This window comes from Hibiscus syriacus, unplaced genomic scaffold (assembly GCF_006381635.1).
Source record: "Hibiscus syriacus cultivar Baekdansim isolate YM2019G1 unplaced genomic scaffold, ASM638163v2 tig00110469_pilon, whole genome shotgun sequence".
Taxonomy (NCBI): domain Eukaryota; kingdom Viridiplantae; phylum Streptophyta; class Magnoliopsida; order Malvales; family Malvaceae; genus Hibiscus; species Hibiscus syriacus.
In genome coordinates this window covers 52,314-74,553 of record NW_024062751.1, presented here as the reverse complement: position 1 = coordinate 74,553, position 22,240 = coordinate 52,314, and the positions used below count along the sequence as shown (strand labels likewise).

The following is a 22,240-nucleotide window of genomic DNA, read 5'->3' as shown; positions in this document are numbered from 1 at the left end:
CAACGCAAGTTCAACTTCACGACGAAGGGACCGCTGGTTGTCAACAAACAATTTCCCAATTTCGGAGCCAATTTCAACTTCACAGCCAATGATATTGGACTCGAGACAACGCAAGTTCAACTTCACGACAAAGGGACCGCTGGTTGTCAACAAACAATTTCCCAATTTCGGAGCCAATTTCAACTTCACAGCGAAAGATATTGTACTCCAGACAACTCAAGTTCAACTTCACGACGAAGGGACCGCTGGTTGTCAACAAATAATTTCCCAATTTCGGAGCCAATTTCAACTTCACGACGGAGGATATTGGACTCGGAACAATGCTACTTACTTGGATTTCAACTTCACGACGAAGGATATCCAATTCCAGGCTCAACTTCACGACGAATGGGTCACCCGCGATTTCAACTTCACGACGAAGGAAATCGTGCACACAAGCATCATCCATATTTAGATTGGATTTCAACTTCACGACGAGGGATATCCAACTCAAAGAAGGATTATCTGTCAACAAAGACCTTCGAGTTCGACTACGCTCAACTCCAAGGCACATCATTTACAGCATAACTCAAGGCTAGAAGGGTTATCTGCCATCAAAATTGTCGAGTTCGATTCTATTCAGCTCGATGACACATCAATCGCACTACTTTCCGGTTGCAGTCGAGAAGAGGACCTGGGTTAGCCGTGCCTGAGTGACAAGCAACCATTTTCAAGCAACATAGCTTAAGTCAAGGAAAAGCTATCTGTCAATGAAGATTTTTAAGTTCGATTCCGATCCAAGGTCTTTAAACCGAGAAGAAGACCGAAGGGCAACGGAAGCCACGTGCTGATTCAAATTCCGAACTACGGCTTCAATTTCATATCATTTCCAGATGAACTCGACTTCACGATGGAGGAGTCATCCGTAACTCAATTCGACAGGGAGTTATTGAAACATCAGAGTCAATTTTAAACTCCACTGAACGAAAAGTGTGTCTTTTAATCTTTGTCCTATCCCCGTTACACGACTATGAGCAAAGAGGGGCAGCTGTCAACACACATTTTCGTCCTACTAGGATTCAAACTCCTAAAAATAGGATAAAATTTTGCTAGGATTCAAACTCTTAAAAATATGATAGAGTTCTACTATTATTTAAACTCCTAAAAATAGGATCCACAAGCATTATAAATAGTCATTGTAACTCATTATTGTAACACATTCGGAAGAGGATATACGAAATACCAAGCAAAAAATTACAAGCAACTCGTAGCCATTTTTCGAAGCATTTATATTTTGAAAGGTAAAGTTCATACCTTTGCATGTTATTTTTCCTTACCCTTGCTGTGTTTTGATTCGAAAGAAAACTGAGAGAAGTGTTTTTGGCCGATGAACGGGGGCGTTTTCGAGATCTATTTTTGTAGATCTAGTCCCCGAGGCTTGTGTTTTTGAAAAACTATTCGAATTTTTATAAACGGGTTGTGTGGATCCGCGTGTTTTATCGTTTTTTTCTTCGATTGACTTTTAATTTTGACCCTTAATTCATTTTTTATTTTAATTTAACCCTTATTATTTATATGTATATATATATATATTTAATTATATGTTTTTTTATTTATTTATTATAATTTTTTTTTATTTTTCTTTACGTTATATTATATTAATTTTCTATTATATATATATATATATATATATATATATATATATATTATTATTTTTTATCTATGTTTACATATTTACTATGTTTTTTACTATATTTTCCTAACGTTATATATATATTTTCTTACTTAATTTTATTTTATATTTCTATGATTACTGTTTTTTAGTTAATATTATATGTAAATTTATTTTTTATTCATTTATTATTATTGTTACTATTTAGTATTTTATTATATTATACATATATTTTTATATTTTTATATATTTTTATATTTTTTTTTATTTATACTATTTATTTATTTTCATTATTTTTTTAGTTTCTTTGCTCTTATTATTATTATTTTTAAAAAAAACACTTTATCTTTTTTATTCTTTTTTGTATATATATTTTTTTCTTCATTTATTTTATTTTATTCAATTTTATTTTTTTTATATTTGTTTCATCCAATTATTTTATGTTTATTATTATTGGTTTCATTTATTTCCTTGGTTTACTCTTTAGTTTTGTTACTTTCTTTTATTATTATTATTTTCTTTTAACATCTTATTTTAATTTTTTAAGGATATTTCCATAAACTCATTAAGGGTAAGTAATTCGGATCAAATTTTACCTTTTAATTTAACTTGCAATTTTCTTAATCAAAGACAACTGGAAATTACGTAGTATCGAAAGGGCGGTTCAATGGTACTAATCCTTCCTTGACCGTAACCGACTCCCGAACCCGACACATCTTTGGAAAGACGCAGATCAGGTAAGAAATAGGGTATCCGATCAACCCATTTGTTTTAAATAAATAATCGGTGACGACTCCCAATCCACATTTTTCAAGTCGAAATCCAATTCCGGAACCCAACCGAATGAGGATTACGACACCAAGGAAAACTAACCACACTTCAACCAAAAGGGCGTTGCTGACCTTATTCCCACAAAGCTAAGCTACTTCTCTAACATTGCATTGCAAGTTGCAACAACTGCCACATGGGGCAAGTTGGTTTCCCATTTGGTAGTATTACCCCTACAATCTCGTCAACCAGGACAAAGGTCATTCCCACAATACCACACAGTTTACAAAGGAAATAGATATATGAGCGACAAAAATAAGGAGGCATTTAATCTATCGTTTTTATTTAAACAGTGTACAACATTGCTACAGTCAAAGAATAAAGAAACTAGCAGAGAAACCGCGGACGTTTAAAAAGAATAAACTTACAAAAAAAAAATTAAAGTAAATTCCACTAACCCAAATTCTCCTGCCATAGACGGGAAAACACGTCCCGCAAGAATCACTACGACGTGCAATTTGCCCCAGTTTAGGAGGCCCTCACAACGAATAAAAATATTAATGTCCTAAACTTGGTTAATCTTCCGCCCGCTCCATGTGCTGAATAGATCATTTAGAATTTTGGTGTTACTGTTAGAATCCATTTAGAAGGAATGGAATTAGCTAGAATCAGGGTCCAGGGTCACAAACCCAACTACCAACCATCAGTTTCTGCACATCGATAACTTCAAACCAGTCTGCTTTCCGAATCTAGATATATTGAGCCTCTCACTTTAAGGCGCGTTGGACCAATCTCTGAAGGAGGTTCCCTCTTGCTTTTACCTAACTCCTGCTGGAACCTATCATTTCTGTCGTGCTCCTGCTGCCTGCTCATTTCTAACTCGCGGTCCAACTTCTTATACTTGATAGAAATGGGAATGGGAAGGGTGCCTCTTCCAATTATGTTCTTCACACTGATATTTGGAGCTTCTTTACAATAAGAACTGTAATTCACATTGCGATTTGGTTCATCACTTCTACAACATTCAGATGGCACTGATTGCTCACATCTTCCTTCATCTTGGAGTTTCTTTAATCGCTTAATCCCCTACCAAATAAATAAAAGGTATAAGAACAAGATAACTAAATTCCCATGAAAAATCGAAAGTGAAAAAAGCAAGGCAAGGATTGACTAAGAAAAATACGAAACGATAGGACAATAGTCAAATTGAAGAGAATGAATATAAAATAGTGGAAAATTAGCCAATGGCTGTAACTAATTTAATGCTCAATCAGAAGCTTGTTTATTATCCCCTAGCTAGCCATCACGTACTTCACTACAAAGTAAGAGGCAAATGAGTAATAAGATGCTTATTCTAAAGTATATCTATATCAAAGTAAAGGACACGATATTCAAATCATGAAAAAGGGAAATTTAAGCACAACAAAATGTGAAATCATGCTCAATTGCTCTTTCACTTTTTTCCTAAAACGAAAAAAGATAAAAGTAAAGATCATTATTGTCCGAAACCAGTATAAGTCCAAGTCTCATGCCTAAAAATATTGTCAACACATTTACCAAAAAGGAATATAGGCCTTTTGAATTGAAACTAAGCTGTTTATCAGTGGCACGAATAAGTTTTGTCCCCTTTTAGTTGGGAAGCCGAAGGGTAGATCTTAAGATGTCAGTGAACAGCGGTTCTTCTATGTAAGAGGATGACATTACCCCTCGACTTCCCTGACATCTTAGAATCGCCCTAGTCAAATAACTTGTAGTAATAGCATTAATTAATCGCATTAGATTAATCTCAGCTTTTGAATCTAATGAATATTTGAATAGTTTTCAAAAAATATTTTAAAGGCATCCCTGAAACTTTAGTTAGTAACTTTATAACAGACATAAATATAACTATGGAAAGCTAAAATTAAACCTGTTGTTCTGATTTCTTTGCTGACAAGCTGTCATTCCCAAATCTTGTCTCAGCATTCAAAAAAGGCCGTTTAAAACTAAATATCTGTGACTCAGAACTACCACAGTCTTCGTCCATTATAGGCCTATTAACTGGTTCACGGACATTATCAAGGATACTTGGACGATCTTCAAGTGACAAACAGGAAGTAAACAATTCATGTGTATTTTCTGAGACTTCTTCAGGGAATCTTTTACCATTAATGCTTACTTGGTTAGCTACCATCTGAACCTGCTTTGAATATATACCAATTGTTCAGTGCAGGAGCAGCAGCTCAAGCAGAGAAACATATAATTAATGTGTCAGATTAAGAGACTCAGAAGGTAGGGAGTTAGATCTTACATCTTTTGGCGAGGATCTAACTTGTTCCAAAATGGTACAAGTAGTTGATGTGGCAAAAGAAGAGAGTCAGTAGACTCGGTTCGAAATTTTCCGGAGTCATGGCTCTTAGAAGATATATGTCCTAATGGTTCACCCATTGTTGCATTTATTGTAGCAATCTCAGGACTCAAAGCAACATTAACCTCACAGTATGGGAAGTATCCATCCTCTACATCAGTCTATCTTATTTGACTGTGGATACAAATACAAGCCATCCCCATTTTCATCTTGTTACTCAATTTCTTTTGATATGGCATCATCTTGCGCAAACTTCTTGGCAGCAGCTTCCATCTCTCCAACATCATCCCTCAAGAAAAGACCATAATAGCTCCCACATGGGAAGTCTAGTGACTTGATACCTGCAGAAGGCAAACAGGCTTATGATATGACAAAATTATCTATCAAGGGAAACTACCAAAACAAAGAATCCAGGAAAGATACCATGTCGCAGGCAAACAGGATGAGCATAGCAGCTGCAGTTAATGAAAGCAACATAACAATCACGTTTGCATAAAGTGCAGACAATTGTTCTATAATAATTTGGGGATATACTGGTGCATGCCCTTGATTTCAAGACAGACCAACGGGCCCAGTGCAGGAATCGTATCAGCTTTATGAATGAAACCTTGATGCAATGATGAGAGGCCAAGTCTGCCGGCGAATAATCCAAATCTTCCATTTCTAAACCTGTATAGAGAAGCATAGCTTCTTTGCAGATAAGTTCCTCATGAGGAAGGAGAGGCACCCTGTTGAGATGTGCATAGCGCAAGCTAGCTACAGCCCCTAAAGGAAACCAATCACTGACGGCAAAGTTCACAGCCTCGCCACAGTTGAAACCTAAATGATTATAGTTAGAAACAAATTCATTAACTCTGAATGAGCAAATAAGAAGAAATTAAATAAATATGACTTACCATGACTGAATCCAGCATGATATACCCTTGAAAAGTAATTATGAACTCTCCAGGCTTATGCACAGCCTTGTAGACAGGGACATCATGTTCCAACAAAATACTTGGGGGAAATAACGTTGCTTTACCCAAAAGCACATCAAAAGCTTCATCTTCAGCATCCACAGATAGGATATCATTAGCATACACATGTTCTTTGACAACCTTCTCAAATTTTAAAGCAGCATGACCAGGTATGCCATACCAAGTTTTTGAAGCCCCGCAGTGATGATAATGCTGCCACAAAATTAATAAGGATTATTTATAGAATACTAGAAAAAAAATTAATTGTAAAGGAATTTAATGTTTGATAACATTTACCTGTACAAATAATGATCTTCTACATGCCAAACAAACATACTAAATAGCATTCCTATGTAAAGCATAGGGTCGGTTACTCCCTGAAACAAAGACCAATTCAATCAAATAGGACCACACATGAGAGCAAGATCAATTATTTTGTATGTATATAGTGTCAAATTGAGATCGGGATCATCTCAATACCGGAATTGCTGTTTCAAGAAGACGCAAGGTGGACTTTGGTAGCCGTGAGAATCGCTGAAATAAAAAATATATATATAGAACTGGAAGCAAGAACAGAGACAGATAATTCTGGGAACTATACAACATAACTTTATCTTTTTTTTATAGGAATGGGAGGTCTCGTTAAAAACCTCCCACTTAGTAGTCCTTTACCGTGAGGCAAGAACGTACTAACAGTAGGAGGAAAAGAGTACCTCAATTCATTAATAAAAAACCGATTACATAAGACTTCAAAATAAACTCCTAGAAAATACAAAAACCATAACGCACTCCTCTATCACTTAAACAGGAAAACAGACCAAACTAGAACAAGATACACCATCACCCAATCCCCTCCTTTGCTAGTTTATCTGCCTCAATATCACAACACCTAGGAGTCCACCGCACAATAAACTGTTTAACAGAAACAATAGACACAATTTCCTTAACAAAAATTTTGAGAAAAACAGGAGGCAAAGCCTGTTCATTAATCCAGTCCACTGCTTGCTTGGAATCACTCTCAATGATTAGCCTACCCTTCGAAGCCCACTCTGAAGAAACAAATATGTCAATGCCTTTACTGATAGCTTTCAGTTCTGCAGTAATCGGAGAAGTAGAACCGATATTTTCTGAAAAAGAAATAAGTGTAACCCGGTTCCAATCTCTGAGAATGCCCCCAATTCCTGCCTTCATCCCAACTCTACTAACAGCCCCATCCACATTCAACTTAAAAAAATCCACTGGAGGAGGGCTCCAGCAAAGCACTTTCCTTTTCGGCTCCTTACTAGAAGAAAGTTTGTCCGCCAAAGAAGGATCTCCAATTAAAGAATCCATCTGGATAGATAGAAGGGGAAACTTTGCTAAAAACCAAGTAGCTAGTCTAAAACAAACATAGAAGAACAGTGAAAGTCTGTCCAGTTTTCCTTTTTCAAAAATGATTGAAATAGAGGTATCAACGCTGCTGGACCCTCACAGAATCAATTTTGCAACAGGAAACATCTAAGATATCATCAAATAGATACTAATGGACGATTTATCAAACTAGCATAGTGGTAGTTAAGGCTGCTACAACTATTCCTTAAACCATGTATGAAGTCATAGCATCAATCTTATTTGATAGCATCTATTAGAGTTAAATTTTAAGACCAAATCTACTCTTTAGTTTATTCTGGCCAGTCTTACTTACAGAAAAAATCTTTTTGATATTTTCTTTGGCAGGAAAAGAGATGCTTTTTGGTAACACACAAGTATAACTTGTAGCACCAATTGAGGATTTGATTTCAATCCAACACATTACACATGTAAACTTGTTACAATTTATGAAACAGTGTGATAAGGATCAAAGGAAACAGAACCTAGAATAAAATGACTCACGGATGAGATCAATCAGCCAAGCAACATAATAGCTTTTGTAGTTCCCTTTTCTAAACTTTACTAACTTTGGTAAAATCAAGTAAACAACCCCTACAAGAAGCATTGAAAAAAATTGGAGATGATAGAAATGAAAGCAACGCCTCTAAATTCCATTTGCTACTTCCAAGTGGATCACTGGGAGAAGAAGAAAAGGCACTACCTTCAACATCACAAGCATATTAAGTGTTTAAAACGGATTTTTGACATTTTTGTGCATAATGCATTCTTTGCTAATAGTTAGAGGGAGTTTAGGGTTATTTGGAGAAAATTAATTATATGTTCAAATATAGTTTAAGGATAAAATTGATTGATTAAACTTGATTAATTTTCAATATATGAGTTGCAAATGCCACTAGAGCTAAATTATTTAGCATTTTAAGTGTTTAAAACGGATTTTTGACATTTTTGTGCATAATGCATCGATACACCGAATAATGCATCCCCTGGAATGTGCATCGATACATCATGAAGAAGCACCGATGCACTCCTTGAATGTGCATCGATGCACAAGGCCATGCATCGATGCATCCATCGGGATTTTGGATAAAAACCCTGCTTTTCTTCATTTTCTCAAAACCCTTTCAAACACTCTTAGCCGCCGTTCGTCCCTCTCTCCCTCTAAACTCTCCATTTGCTCAAAATCAACGGAAAATAGTCGGAATCTTCGAGTTTTACATCTCCAAGTCATGCTAACATCATTAAATCGTGCAAAACATCATCACATTCCACTCAATCCGAATTTTTCAAGGTATTTTTCCAAAAACCTCTATTTTATCAAATTTTGATTTTAGAACTAGTTTAGATTAATTCTAGGATGAACATTATATCGGACATTGATTATATTATGATTCTAAACTAGATTTTACAATCAATTTCGTCAAAAACAAATAATTTTTCAACATTGTCTTTGAATTTTCGAAATAAAAAAAATTATTTTTGAAAATTATTGATGTTTTTGATTTAATTGTATTATTTTCATAAAAACTATATGTATTATGATATTTCCAATGTTATTTTCAAATAGTTTCAAAATCATACCCATTAGGATTCGGTTTAGAGAACCTTGAATTATTGCCGACTCAATTGAATTTTGGGATTGATTATTTTGCATACATATGTTTCAAAATTGCAGGTTACATTCCTAATTTCGATTCCTTAAACCATGTCAAACCCTAAACGCCCTAGGACCTCTTCTAGTCGTTCTAACCGACCTCTTAATACTATTCCTCCTCAAGCTCCAAATCCAAACGATCCCAATATGACCATTCTAAACTCATGTTTTAATATGCCTGAGCGTCGTAGAGAAGAACTCTACCATAGGTACATGGATTCCTTCCAAACTTACAAAATCCGGGAAGAACGTATTCCCTCTGTTCAAGCCATGGTAGATATCAACTTTCAATACCTACCGACTCTCAAGTCTTGAAAGTTTGATAAACTGTTTCACCTTAAACCTATTGTCTATCATCAGTTAGTCTGCATTTTCTACTCTAATGCGGTATGTATTCAAAACGAGAGTCAATGTGGGACTATAGGAATTAGATTCTACCTTTTAGGACAATATATTCATATTGACTCCGACACTATAGCTAAGCAATTTGGAGTGGTTCGACTTTCCCAACCAAAGTCTACGTCCACTACCTTAGCTATCCACACTAAGAATTTTCCACAAATTCACTAATTTGTCTTTCTTTTGAGGACAAAGAGTAACCTTACAAATCCCTCAAGAATTATACCCCAAATTCTTGAAAACACTCTCTCCCAAAGAGAACAATACAAATTTTGCAAACTTACAAGAAAATCCTCACAAGACAAGATGTTTGCACAATTCTAGAACAAAGAAAGAACACTCAAGAATAATACAATTGAGTACAATAAGTGTTCTTGAAAGCAAAAATGAATATTGAATGAAATAGGCTTGAAAATGCTCAAACTTGAGGTTTGATGTTTTCTCTTTGATTCTCTCTTGATTCTTGTTGATTGTTGTTTCTTGTTTTTGATTAATGGCTTCTAAGCTTGTTTAAATACTCTTTCAATTGATTATGAACGTTGGGGATGATTAGTGGAGTTAATGGAACCGTTTAAGTGTGAAAACAATTAATAAAACAGTTGAGAGCGTCTGGTGCATCGATACATAGGGCTAGTGCATCGGTACACTATGTGTAAAATTCAAATATTTCGACTGTTGGACCCTTAGTGCATCGATGCATTAAATGCATTCGATGTTTCAAACAAGCATGAGTGCATCGATGCACGGTCTGTGCATCGATGCATAAAATGCATTCGATGTTTTCATAAAACCTGAGTGTATCGATGCTTGGTAGTGCATCGATGCATAAAATGCATTCGATATGGTGAGTGCATCGATGCATCAATGAGTGCATCGGTGCATCCCTTATCAATTTTGATTTTTAGATTGTTTTTTGTTCGAAATACTTTGTGAAAATTGTTTCAAAAATATTTTAAATATAAAACATAATTTTACACATTAGTAAGGATTGAAATTGAACTTTGAAATACTTTGAGTAATATTTTGATATTTGAGTAATTAAATCGAATATACTTAGAAAATCATTTGTAAAATTTTTAAATTCATTTAACTTAATTTGTTATATCAAAACATTAAAATGTTTTCAACATGATCATCTTTCGCAAATTTATTTTTGCTTATGCATCTGGGCAAGAGTGATGAACGATGTTGCAAATCTGGTGATTGCGGGCCTATGTAGGTTTCTTTGATTTGTAAACCTACTCATCATGTTGACAATGCAACATGGTTATAGATATAACCATTCATGAAGATGGCGCTTTTCAAAGTATTCCGCACTTTTGGGATCTTTCCAATATCCTCTAGCATTAAATCGATGCAATGTGCAGCACAAGGAGTCCAATATAAATGTGCTCTAGTTGCCTCTAACATCATTCCTAAAAGAGAGAAATAAAAGATTAAAGGGAGAAGCAAGAAGATTCAAAACAAGTAACTATGTAAGCATATGTTAATTGTTTAGTATACCTACCTGCTTTAACATAATTAGATGCATTGTCTGTCACCACTTGCAGTACATTCTCCTCTCCTATCTCTTCCACCATATCATCAAGCATTCTAAACAATGTGTTTGCGTCCTTTTTGATTTCCGAGACATCTAAAGATTTTAGAAAGACCGAACCTTTAGGAGAATTCACTAAAAAGTTCACGATATCTTTCTGAACAGTTGAATCACGCCATCCATCAGATAGAATTGAGCAACCTTTTAATGCCCATTCTTTCTTGTAATCTTTCAACTCGTTTTGGGTGGATTCTACTTCATTCTTAAGCAAAGGAACTCTAAGCTCATGCATGCTTGGTGGTTTGAATCCCGGGCCAAATTGTGCAACCGCTTCCATTGCAATGTGAAAGCTATCATAAGACGCCGTGTTAAAAGGTAGCCCCGCATCGTAAAACCAACGAGCTATCTCCTTGCAAGCCTTGTCCTTAAGGTCTTTTCGACACACTTCATTTATTGTTTGTTGTTTCCCACCTTTTCTACCTTTGAGTATGTCTTCTGGTTTTTTAGCGAAAAACTTGTCCATGGGACCTTTTTGTTTTGGTTTTTTAAGAGGGGGAACCTTGCTACCTCCTTCTCCCACATCATCATCATCCTCTTCATCGTACTCATCAACTTCCACTTCATTCGTTGGGAACACGTCGATATTTTTTCCACTTTCTTTTTGGATCATGTAGTCTCTTACTTCCACCCACACATGCTCGGGACACTTGGGGCATCGTTTAGAATTTTTAAACCCTTCGATTAAATGTTGTTTTACTCGATATACTCCTCCAGTAGTTGGCTTTCCACAAAATTTTCAAGTAAATCTATGCCTATTCGTTGGGTCAGGTATACTGTATTTCCTCCCCGGATTAATTGCATCATCAGCGGAACAAGTAGCATCGTTGGTGGCCATTTTAGAAAAACAATCTAACAAATTACAGTGAAGCAAATTAACCATATAGGAGTGGAGGGGAAAAGAAAAGAAGATTGAATATTACATACACTACAGTGATACAAATTTTAAAATTAAGACTTACCTTAATGGAGAAAATCGAGAAAGGAGATAGGAGAAATTGAGAAAGGAGCCTGCTTTCAACTTCAATGTAGAACAATCGTTGAATTAAGCATGAATGGAGGAGGGAAAAAGAAAAATTTAGGAGGGAAAAGAAGCTCCAAGTATGCATCTGAGAAACTAGAGAGCTTGATCATGATTTATAGACATACAGTAATTAAAAAATTGAACGTTAAAAGGTCAAGAGACGGTTCAAAGTTCCAGGAATACATTGATGTAAGTAATTGACATTTAAAAGGTCTGACTGTTGGAAGAAAATCGAGCCCTGAGCCCAAAATCTAAAGCCCAATCTGAAATGGGTCATTGTACGTGAATCGCTAAAAGCATCGCCTCGTCGCCTCTCGCCGCCTCCGACGACTGAATCGCCACCTCATGTACTCGCCACCGCCTTGGTGGTCGGAGGCTTTCTTCTAAACGCCTCGCCTCGCCTAGCGCCTCAAAGCGCCTCACGCTTTTTAAAACACATATGCTAACATTCAAAACAAGTAGAAAAAAACTAAAGGCACAAAAATAACATTTGTTTCAATAGAGTGAGCTCACATTCCACTCAGGAAAAAGGTGACTTTGTCATCAATATCCCACTCAGCAAGACGAAAAGGTTGTACTCTAGTTGTGAACTTGAATCCTACTTTCTCCTTCATCAATACAACTCCAGAAGGAACAGTGGCAACTACAAGGGAAATAATCTTGCATATACCTAAGAGCATATACTCAAAATGCTTCAGTTTTTATTATTAAAAAAGTAAAAAGGTCATTTTTAGAAAAATTCTTTCAAAATCGAATCATTTGTATCTTGGTTTAAAAAAGTGCGCATCAGGCGCGATGCGACCGTTGATGGTCAAAGCGCATCTGGCAGCCTGATACGGTAGGGGGTACATAATGCGATATGATGCGACTGATGCGTTTAGTAAATTTTTTTGGGCTTTCAGTTGGACTAGTTTATGTTTCTAACTTAATTGTTGGAATGGGCTTAAAAAGCCCATATTCAATTGACCTAAATCTCTAATAAAATGTCACGCTTGGTCGCTGCTTTTCCTCCATCGAGCTTTTCCCACATGCGATTGAAGGTCTGCCAATGAAGAAACTTGAAGATAAGTCTCGAAATTTGTTTTTTTTACATTCATCATCAATTTTACTGTTTCTTAACATTAATCTTGCGATTTCATCATGCTTCTGCTATGCTAATTGAACATGATTCTATGATTTGAACATTAATGATAATTTGATGTTACTGTTGTTTTTTTTTGTTCTATTAAGTATTGTTGTTAAATAATCAGAAAGCTAATCTGTTATATTGTTCAACCATGCTTCTTTTTTGCTGATTGTTTTTTTAAACTTGTTTACATGCTTCTTCTGATTTTTGTAACTTATATGTTGATTTGAACTTGAATGCTTCTGCTTCTGGGGTGTGATTCTTTTTTGTAACTTATATGTTGATTTAATTCTACTTAATGTTTCTGTTCGCCTGTTCATTTGTTCAATAATCAGAGTTTCTTTAAATGTTATTAATCTGTTCATATTTCAATGTTTTGTTGCTGGGGTATTTGATTGTTTTTCTACTTGCTACTTGTTTAAGCTTTTATGTGTTTTAGCAAGTTGTTTTTTGTGATTTTTAGTATGGAACCAACTCTTAGTGCTATCGCAAAGGGTTCAAATAAAAACACAACCAACAAATCAACTGATCCAGCTAGGAAATATTTTACGCAAAAGCCTAGCAATAGAAACATTTTTTGTTGCCGTTTTTGTCCTAAAGTAGTGAAGGGTGGTGTGTATCAAATGAAATGACATTTCATTGGTGGTTTGTCGGATGTTACTAGTTGCCCAAACTGTCCAGAGCATGCAAAGGAAGAGATGAGCTCTTTCATGCAAAAAAAATAAATGGAAACCATAGAAAAAAATATGAACTCAACTTACTCTAGAAGATTCGACTATAGTGACTATGATCTTGATGAAAATGATGATTGTGTTGAAGTGCAAGGGGGTAATAGCAAGATGTCTCAAAGAAAAAAGCCAAGACAAAAAGGTCCTATAGATAAGTTTTTCGCTCCTAATCCCGAAGATGTTGTCAAAGGAGCAAAAGTTGGAAAAGGGAGTAAAGGGAAAAAGTTTGTAAATATATAGCACGGTGGTTCTATGATGCAGGCATTCTTTTTCATGCCGCAAATTATGATAGCTTTAAGGTTATGATTGAAGCTATAAGATAATTTGGTCCGGGAATGAAACCACCATGTATGTATGAGCTTAGAGTTCCATTACTCAAGCAAGAAATACAAGAGGTGGAAGAGCAAGTCAACGAACACAAGAAAGAATGGGCCGATAAAAGTTGCTCAATTCTATCGGATGGATGGAGAGATTCGGTTGTCTAAAAAGACATCGTTAACTTCATGGTGAACTCTCCAAATGGTTCCATATTTGTTAAATCGATGGATGTTTCGGATGTCTCCAAAGATGCTGTAGGAATTATATAGATATGATTTGTTATGATTTGATATCATTCCTTTAATTAAGGGATTTTGTACATATATTTATACAATCTCTTATTTTAAGGGATCACATCCTAGAATTAATATTTTTCCTTTCTTAAGTGTTTCCTATTTTAGAGAGATAATTTGTATATAAATATGTAATCTGTCATATTGAAAATAACATGAAAATACAGAGAATTACTCTGATTTTACATGGTATCAGATTAGGTTACGGTTTCTTTCCAACCTAGATGATGTCCACAACTTTTTCTCCTACTCCGGAGATCACTTCGAATCCAGAAAATTTTTCTGGTTCTGCTGCTCAATCAGAAGGTAATCTAGTCATGAAAGAACCAAAAGATAAACTTCATGCTACAGTTTTTTTCTTCTCCCAGTCGACCTCTAATTGGATCATTGATTCTGGTGCTACGGATCATATGACTGGTAATAAGGATTTGTTTTGCATTTTTTTTTCCAAATTTTGGTAAAGCTGTCAAAACGGCTGATGGTTCCTTGTGCAAAATAGGACATGACACTGTTATTCTCAATGACCATATTGTACTTAAAAATGTCCTCTTCGTACCAAATCTGGCTTGCAATCTCGTTTCCGTTAGTAAACTTTCCACCGACTTGCACTGCTCTGCAATTTTTAATGATATTGATTGTACTTTGCAGGCACTGAACTCGAAGAAGATGATTGATAAGGCCAACTTGCAGAATGGTCTCTATATTCTTCCTGCCTCTACTAAAACCGAAATCTCGAAATCGTTCACCTCTTTAGAAAAAAGTTGATAATGTTATGTTATGGCATTATCGTTTAGGTCATCTTAGTTTCCACTATCTTGCAAAAGTTTTTCCTACTCTATTCATTCATAAAAGGCCAAATTATTTTTCTTGCAAAGTTTGCACTCTTGCCAAGCATACTAAATCAACTTATTCTCCTTCTACATATAAGCCTTCTCACCCTTTTGCTTTGATCCACAGTGATATTTGGGACCCTTCTCGGGTGAAGAATGCTGATAATTGTAAGTGGTTTATCATTTTCATTGATGATCACAGTAGGATAACTTGGACTTATTTGCTAAAAGATAAATCTGAAACTGCTGGTGTTTTTACCCAATTTTATAACATGGTTCTCACTCAATTTGGGTCTAAAATTCAGCTCTTTAAATCTAATAATGACAGTGAATTTTTTGCTAAGTCTTTGGGTGCGTTTTTCAGGGAAAAGGGCATAGTTCATATTTGTTATTGTGTTGAACACACCACAACAAAACGGCATTGCCGAAAGAAAAAATAGACACCTCCTTGAAGTTACCCGTTCTCTTCTATTTACCACTGATGTTCCAAAATATTTATGGGGGGAAGCCTTATTAACTGCCACATATTTAATCAATCGAATGCCTAGTAAGGTTTTACAATTTCAAACACCTCAATCTATATTTTTGCAATACTTTCCCCATTTTAAACCTATCTCTTCCATTCTTCCACTTAAAATATTTGGTTATACTGTTTTCATCCAAAACATTGCTCCTAATAAGTCCAAGTTAGATCTTAAATCATTAATATGTGTACTGGTTGGGTATTCTTCACTTAAGAAGGGTTATAAATGTTATCATCCTCCTTCTAAACGATTTTTTACCACTATAGATATAACATTTTATGAGCAGGATCCCTATTTTACTCAGGCTGAAATTCAAGGACATGGAAGGATTTTCAACCACATCAGGTATCTCCTCCTACTCTTCATTCTCGACCTTCGGAATTGCCACCGATTTTGTCTTTATCTACAGATTTGTCACCTGTAACTACTCCCATTGATTAATCTGTAGTACCTATCACTACTTCACCCACGCCTACTTTAAACACCCTTCTTGAAAACACACCTACTCCCATTCAAAATCTTCCACAAACATCACCAATCAAACAACTTCGTGTCTATATAAGGAAAATCAAACATATTCCTGAGGTTGTTTTGCAATCTGATGCTTGTCGAGAATTGGATTTGGGTCCAGCTGTCGAAATAGAAGAAGAAATCAGTAAGTCCACTTCTCTTACTCTAGATGACTTCCCTATTGCTATTAGAAAAGGGGTTAGACAGTGCACCAAGCATCCTATTGAAAATTTTGCTGGTTATAATTCAATAATGTCGTCTTTTCAAGCATTTACAGCAAACTTGGATAAAGAACAGGTTCCCACAAGCATAGCTGAAGCTCTAAAGGATTCAAAATGGAGAAGAGCCGTTGAAGAGGAAATTTGTGCACTAGAGAAAAATACTACTTGGACCGTTATGAACCTTCCTCAAGGAAAAGAGGTTGTTGGCTATAAATGGATCTTTGTTGTAAAGTATAACTCCAATGGTAGTATTCAACGATACAAAGTTAGACTAGTGGCCAGAGGCTTTGCGCAAACATATGGGATAGATTTCACAGAAACTTTTGCACCTGTGGAGAAGCTGCATACTGTTCGAGTACTTCTAAGTTTGGCTGTAAATTACGATTGGAAATTACATCAACTTGATATAAAAACGCTTTTCTTAATGCCAATCTAGAAGAAGAAGTCTATATGAAGTTGTCACCTGGCTTAAAGTCTGTTGAAGGAAGTAACAAGGTGTGCAAGCTCAACAAGTCTCTATACGAATTAAAACAATCACCCAGAGCTTGGTTCGAGAGGTTCACTAAAGTCATTATGAAAAACGGCTACAAGCAATCCCTCATCGATCATACTCTTTTCATCAAGGTAACTTCTACAAATAAGAAAGCTATCCTTATTGTGTACGTGGACGACATAATTCTTACCGAAGATGATGAAGAGATTTGCAATTTGAAGTTGTTAAATGAGGAATTCGAAACCAAGGACTTGGGAAAGCTAATGTATTTCCTAGGAATGGAGGTGGCAAGGTCAAAAGAAGGACTTGTAATCAACCAAAGAAAATATGAACTTGATTTACTCAAAGAAACTGATTTTCTTAGTTTTAAGCCGATTGATACACCAATGAAGGCAAGCTTGAAATTTAGCAAAGAAGATGGGTCCTTAGTAGACAAAGAGAAATTTCAAAGATTAGTTGGGAAACTAATTTATTTATCCTTGACAAGGCCAGATATAGCATTTCCCGTAAATGTGATAAGTCAACACATGACTAATCAATACTGAAGAGCATATGGCAGCAACAAATAGAATTCTCAAGTACTTGAAGAAAACTCCAAGACACGGCTTAATGTTTAAGAAGACACAAGACAGAACTGTTAAATTTTTTACAGACTATAGTTGGGCCGGAGACCTTACTGAAAGGAGATCCACTAGTGGCTACTGCACATTTGTTTAGGGCAACCTTACAACTTAGAGAAGTAAGAAACAATCTGTCGTTTCAAGTAGTGCTGAAGCTGAATTCAAAGCACTAGCATTAGGAATATGCGAAGGAATTTGGCTATTTAAACTACTGAAAGAACTTGGCACTAATCAAGAGGATCACTTTGAAGTCTTGTGTGATAATCAATCTGCTATTCAAATTGCCAAGAACCCAGTTCAACATGATCGGACAAAACATGTTGAGATTGATAGGCATTTTATAGCTGATCAAGTTAACAAAAAGACAGTCACACTTTTATACATTCCTTTAGAAGAACAAGTTGCAGACATTCTTACTAAAACTTTGCCAAAGCCTGTTTTTAATAAATTCTTGTTTTCAATAAATTCCTATTCAAGCTGGAATTATACAATGTATATTCTCCAGCTTGAGGGTGAGTGTAGGAATTATAGAGATATGATTTGTTATGATTTGATATCATTCCTTTTTTAAGTGTTTCCTACTTTAGAGAGATAATTTGTATATAAATATGTAATTTTTCCTATTAAAAATAACATGAAAATACAGAGAATTACTCTGATTTCTACAAATGCCAACTTTTTTGGGATTCTTGACAAAATGGTAGATAAATTTAGCGAAGAGAATGTGGTGCAAGTGATCACCAATAATGCATATGCCTATATCAAAGCGGGTAACATACTACTAAATTACTACTTACTAACATTTATTAATTTAGTATTTCTCTTTCATATATATATATATATAATATATATATATATAGTGTCACCTAATTGTTTATTTTAAACTTTGTAGGAAAGATGTTAGAAGCTACTAGAAAGCATCTTTACTGGACTCCATGTGTGGCACATTGCATAAATCTCATGTTAGAAGATATTGGAAAGCAAATTCCGCAGGTGAAAAATTGTTTGAAAAAGGCAATATCGGCAAACGGGTATATATACAGTTATGTTGGTCTAGTAAACTTGATGAGGAAGTTCACAAATCAAAGGAACTTGCATAGGCCCGCGATTACTCGATTTGCAACAACCTTTATCACTCTCCTTCAATTTCACAAGCAAAAAAATAACTCGAGGAAGATGGTTACTTCTCAAGAATGGATGCAGAGCAAGTGGTCTAAGGAACATAAGGACAAATTGGTGCATTCTTACTTTTTACAAGAGACCTTTTGGAGGAACATTGCATATACACTCAAGTTGACGGGTCCTCTTGTTAGTGTCCTTAGATTGGTTGATGGGGAAAAAAGGCCGGCCATGGGTTATATTTATAAAGCCATGGATAGGGCCAAGGAGAGTATTGCTAGAAGCTTCCCAAATCAAGAAGATTGTTACAAAAAAACATTTGAGATCATTGACCATAGGTGGAAACATCAACTCCACCGACATTTGCATGCCGCGGGCATTACTTAAACCCATCCATTTTCTATGATGATGTGAATGTGAAACGGATTGAAAGATGTGAAGAAAATAATGAATGGTTTACAATTTTGCATTGAAAGGTTGTCCCCGAATGCTCAAGTGGAAGACCAAACCATAAGAGAATTAAACAAGTATAAAAAAGCCGAAGGGATGTTTGGTAAAAGTTCGGCTATTAGGCAAAGGAAGCAAATGGCACCGGGGTAAGAAAATAAATTATTAAAAATATGTTATTACTCTTTTGCATACTGATTTTACTCTTCTAATTTTTTGCTTCCTTGTAGCGGAATGGTGGGAAACATATGGAGCTTCAGCTCCTAACTTGCAAAAGTTTGCCATACGAGTTCTTAGTCTTACTTGTAGTGCCACAAGTTGTGAAAGAATTGGGGCGTTTTTCAACACGTAAGTGTATATATATCTCAATTTCGTACTTTAATTAAAATATATTATCAATTAACATACAATTTAATATTTGATAGCTTCACACCAAGAAGCGCAATAGGTTAGCATAAGAAAGATTGAATGATATATATTTTTTGGATAAGATTTGAAGGCCTCATTAAAAACATCATTCTTGATTAATGGAGCTTGTATAGAAGCTCAAAGATTGAATGATATGGTTTATGTTAAATTCAATCATTCATTGCAACGCCGAAAGGGAACCCCTGATCCTATTGCTTTGGATGATATTGATGAAAGTAATGAATGGTTGATGGTAGAATGGAAATGATGAATGAAAAATTTTGGTGTTTCTTGATGATGATCTTACATGAGATGCGATGGGTAGAGCTTCTGGGGCTAATGAGCTAAGTCATTTCACTAGAGGATCAAGAAGAGGAGGTGATGATGGGTCGGCCCATCAAGAAATGATAAAGGAAAAAGACTCGCTCTTGTTGATGAAGATGAGATGGAGGAAGACATTGGAGTGACTGATAATGATGGAGATGGAGACGTGCTCGGGTTTGATGATGGGGATCTTGGAGACATTAGTTTGACTAAAGAGTTTTTGAGAACTTTGTGGGGGAAAGGGAAGTGGGGGCTATTGTTGATTGTCTTTTGATGTTTTGATTTCCTACGCGTACTTGTCTATTATGTTTCAACATTTATGAAGTACTATTAAACTACTTTTGGTATTAATTGAAGCATTTTTTATTTATAAGTATTTACAAGGTATAAAATTAGTTCAAAAGTATTTTTTTGTGAAAATTGGCGCATTGGGTTCGTGATGCGAGCGCATCACGCATCGGCTCCCGGGACACTAAACGCATCAGAGCGCATCCCGCATTTTAAAACCAAGATGTGTATCCCTTCTTTAGTTTTTGTAATATCATCAGATATAATGTTTTCATATTCCTTCAACTACGGGTAGCAAGAGGGCGGATATTGAAATTGTTAAAGATAGAGAATAAAAGCACAGAAGGTGTTACCATATCTCGAAGCTTCGGAAGCTATCTTCTGCAAGTAAACCAAAGGATCTGCAAACTCTTCCTTTGTAGGGCGGTACACAGGACATTCTGGAATTTTCTCAGTCCATTCTAGATCACTAGTGTCAAACTTATCAACCTTGCGCTTAGAAAAGACATCATTCTCACATGGAACACCATTTGACCAAGAAAATGATTCAGCATCCCCTTGTAACCTCAGTCCATCGGATGCTGAAACTCTCAAAGCATCTCCTCCATTTCTAGCCATCATATTTACAACATCATATTCCCCAGAAATGGATTCTGATTTTCTTTGTTGAAGTCGTTGAAACCTTTTACGCTTCAATAACTCTAACCCATTTTTAATCTCCTTGGACAAACGCACCCCTCCTCCACCTATAAAAAAATAAGCAGATAAACACGTTTAGAAAAAATATCAATTTATAGAAGCATGTGTTTTAAAAGACGTGAGGCGCTCCAAGGCGATTAGCTACCCGAGAGTCTCAATTTTTTGAGGCGCTTTGAGGCGAGGGATTTACGTACGCGAGGCGTTTAATTTTACAAAATATTTGTAAATATTTTATAACCATACCTCAAACACAAAACAACTTAATAAGCAAAAACACCAAGTAGCATAGGTATGTATCTCAAAAGACAAATAAAAACATCATCAATAATCAAAATGCCTAAAACTCGTCTTCATCATCATCGTCATCAACATCAATCCCAAGCACCTCCTCCTCCCCATCATCTTCGGAAAGTCCAATATCTTATTCTATTTCTTCGTCGTCTTCATCAATCAAATTTAGTCCAGTAGAGGGCCTTCTACGAGTGGAGGTTTGGGCAACACCCTTTCCTCTATCTCTTGATGAACTTGATGTAGATGTTCTTCTAGTGGAATAATTAGCTTGAGATGCCCCGGAAGCTTTATCAACAGCAGACCATGTTAAATCATCTCCATCAAAGACAAAGTCGTCCTCCTCACCATCTTCATCGTCCATATGGCCCATCAACCACTCGTTGCTTTCATCTATTTCCTTCAAAAGAATATGATATGTGGTGTCCTTTCTTTGATATCTCTGTCGCAAAGCACGATTAAACTTGACATACACCATGTCATTTAAACGACTTTGTGCCAATCTATTTCTTCTTTTTGAATGAAGTTGTTGAAAACGCTCCAGTTCCTCTCGCAACCCGTAGCACTACAAGTTAGGCTAAGAACTCGGATTACAATTTCTGTAACTCCGTGCTGAGGCTCCATATGCAACCACCAATCCGCTATTAACATATAAAAAATCAAGATTTAATTTGTGAGGTATGATATATATATAATATACATATATGCGTCTGTGTATGTTTTTTACCTGGAGCTCTTTTCTTTCTTTGTCTTGCAGCCATCGGATTGCCAAAAAGACCTTGGGCATTTTGATACAAGTCTAATTGTTCCCCAATCTTATATTAAGTGCTCAAATCAGGTACCAGCCTTTGAATGCAAGCATACAACCCGTTTATAACCACTACACACATTGCATTCTCTGGATTCTCGTAATACATTTCCGGAATTAAAAAAAAAACTCGGCTGTATACAATGGCCTATGAAGTTGGCAATCCCACCTTGCATCAATATACTCAAAAGCTTTCTTATAGTGTTCTTCTTTGTGTAAAAAACTAAGAGCGATAATCTCTTTAGCCCTATCCATGGACTCATAGATATATCTCATGGTCGGCTTTTTGTCTCCATCTACCATTCTCAATACCTTGACAAGAGGTCCTATCAACTTCAAAGCATACACTATATTTCTCCAAAAGCGTTCTTGCAAAATAATTGATGTTAGTCTATTCCCAGCAGATCGTTTGACCACTTGGTATTGTTTCATTCT

General features: G+C 35.7%; 1 pseudogene; it reads right to left on the bottom strand.

The window, feature by feature from the left end:
* Window positions 1–2,882: 2,882 nt before the first annotated feature.
* LOC120127511 lies at window positions 2,883–21,475 on the bottom strand (annotated as a pseudogene).
* Window positions 21,476–22,240: the final 765 nt, after the last annotated feature.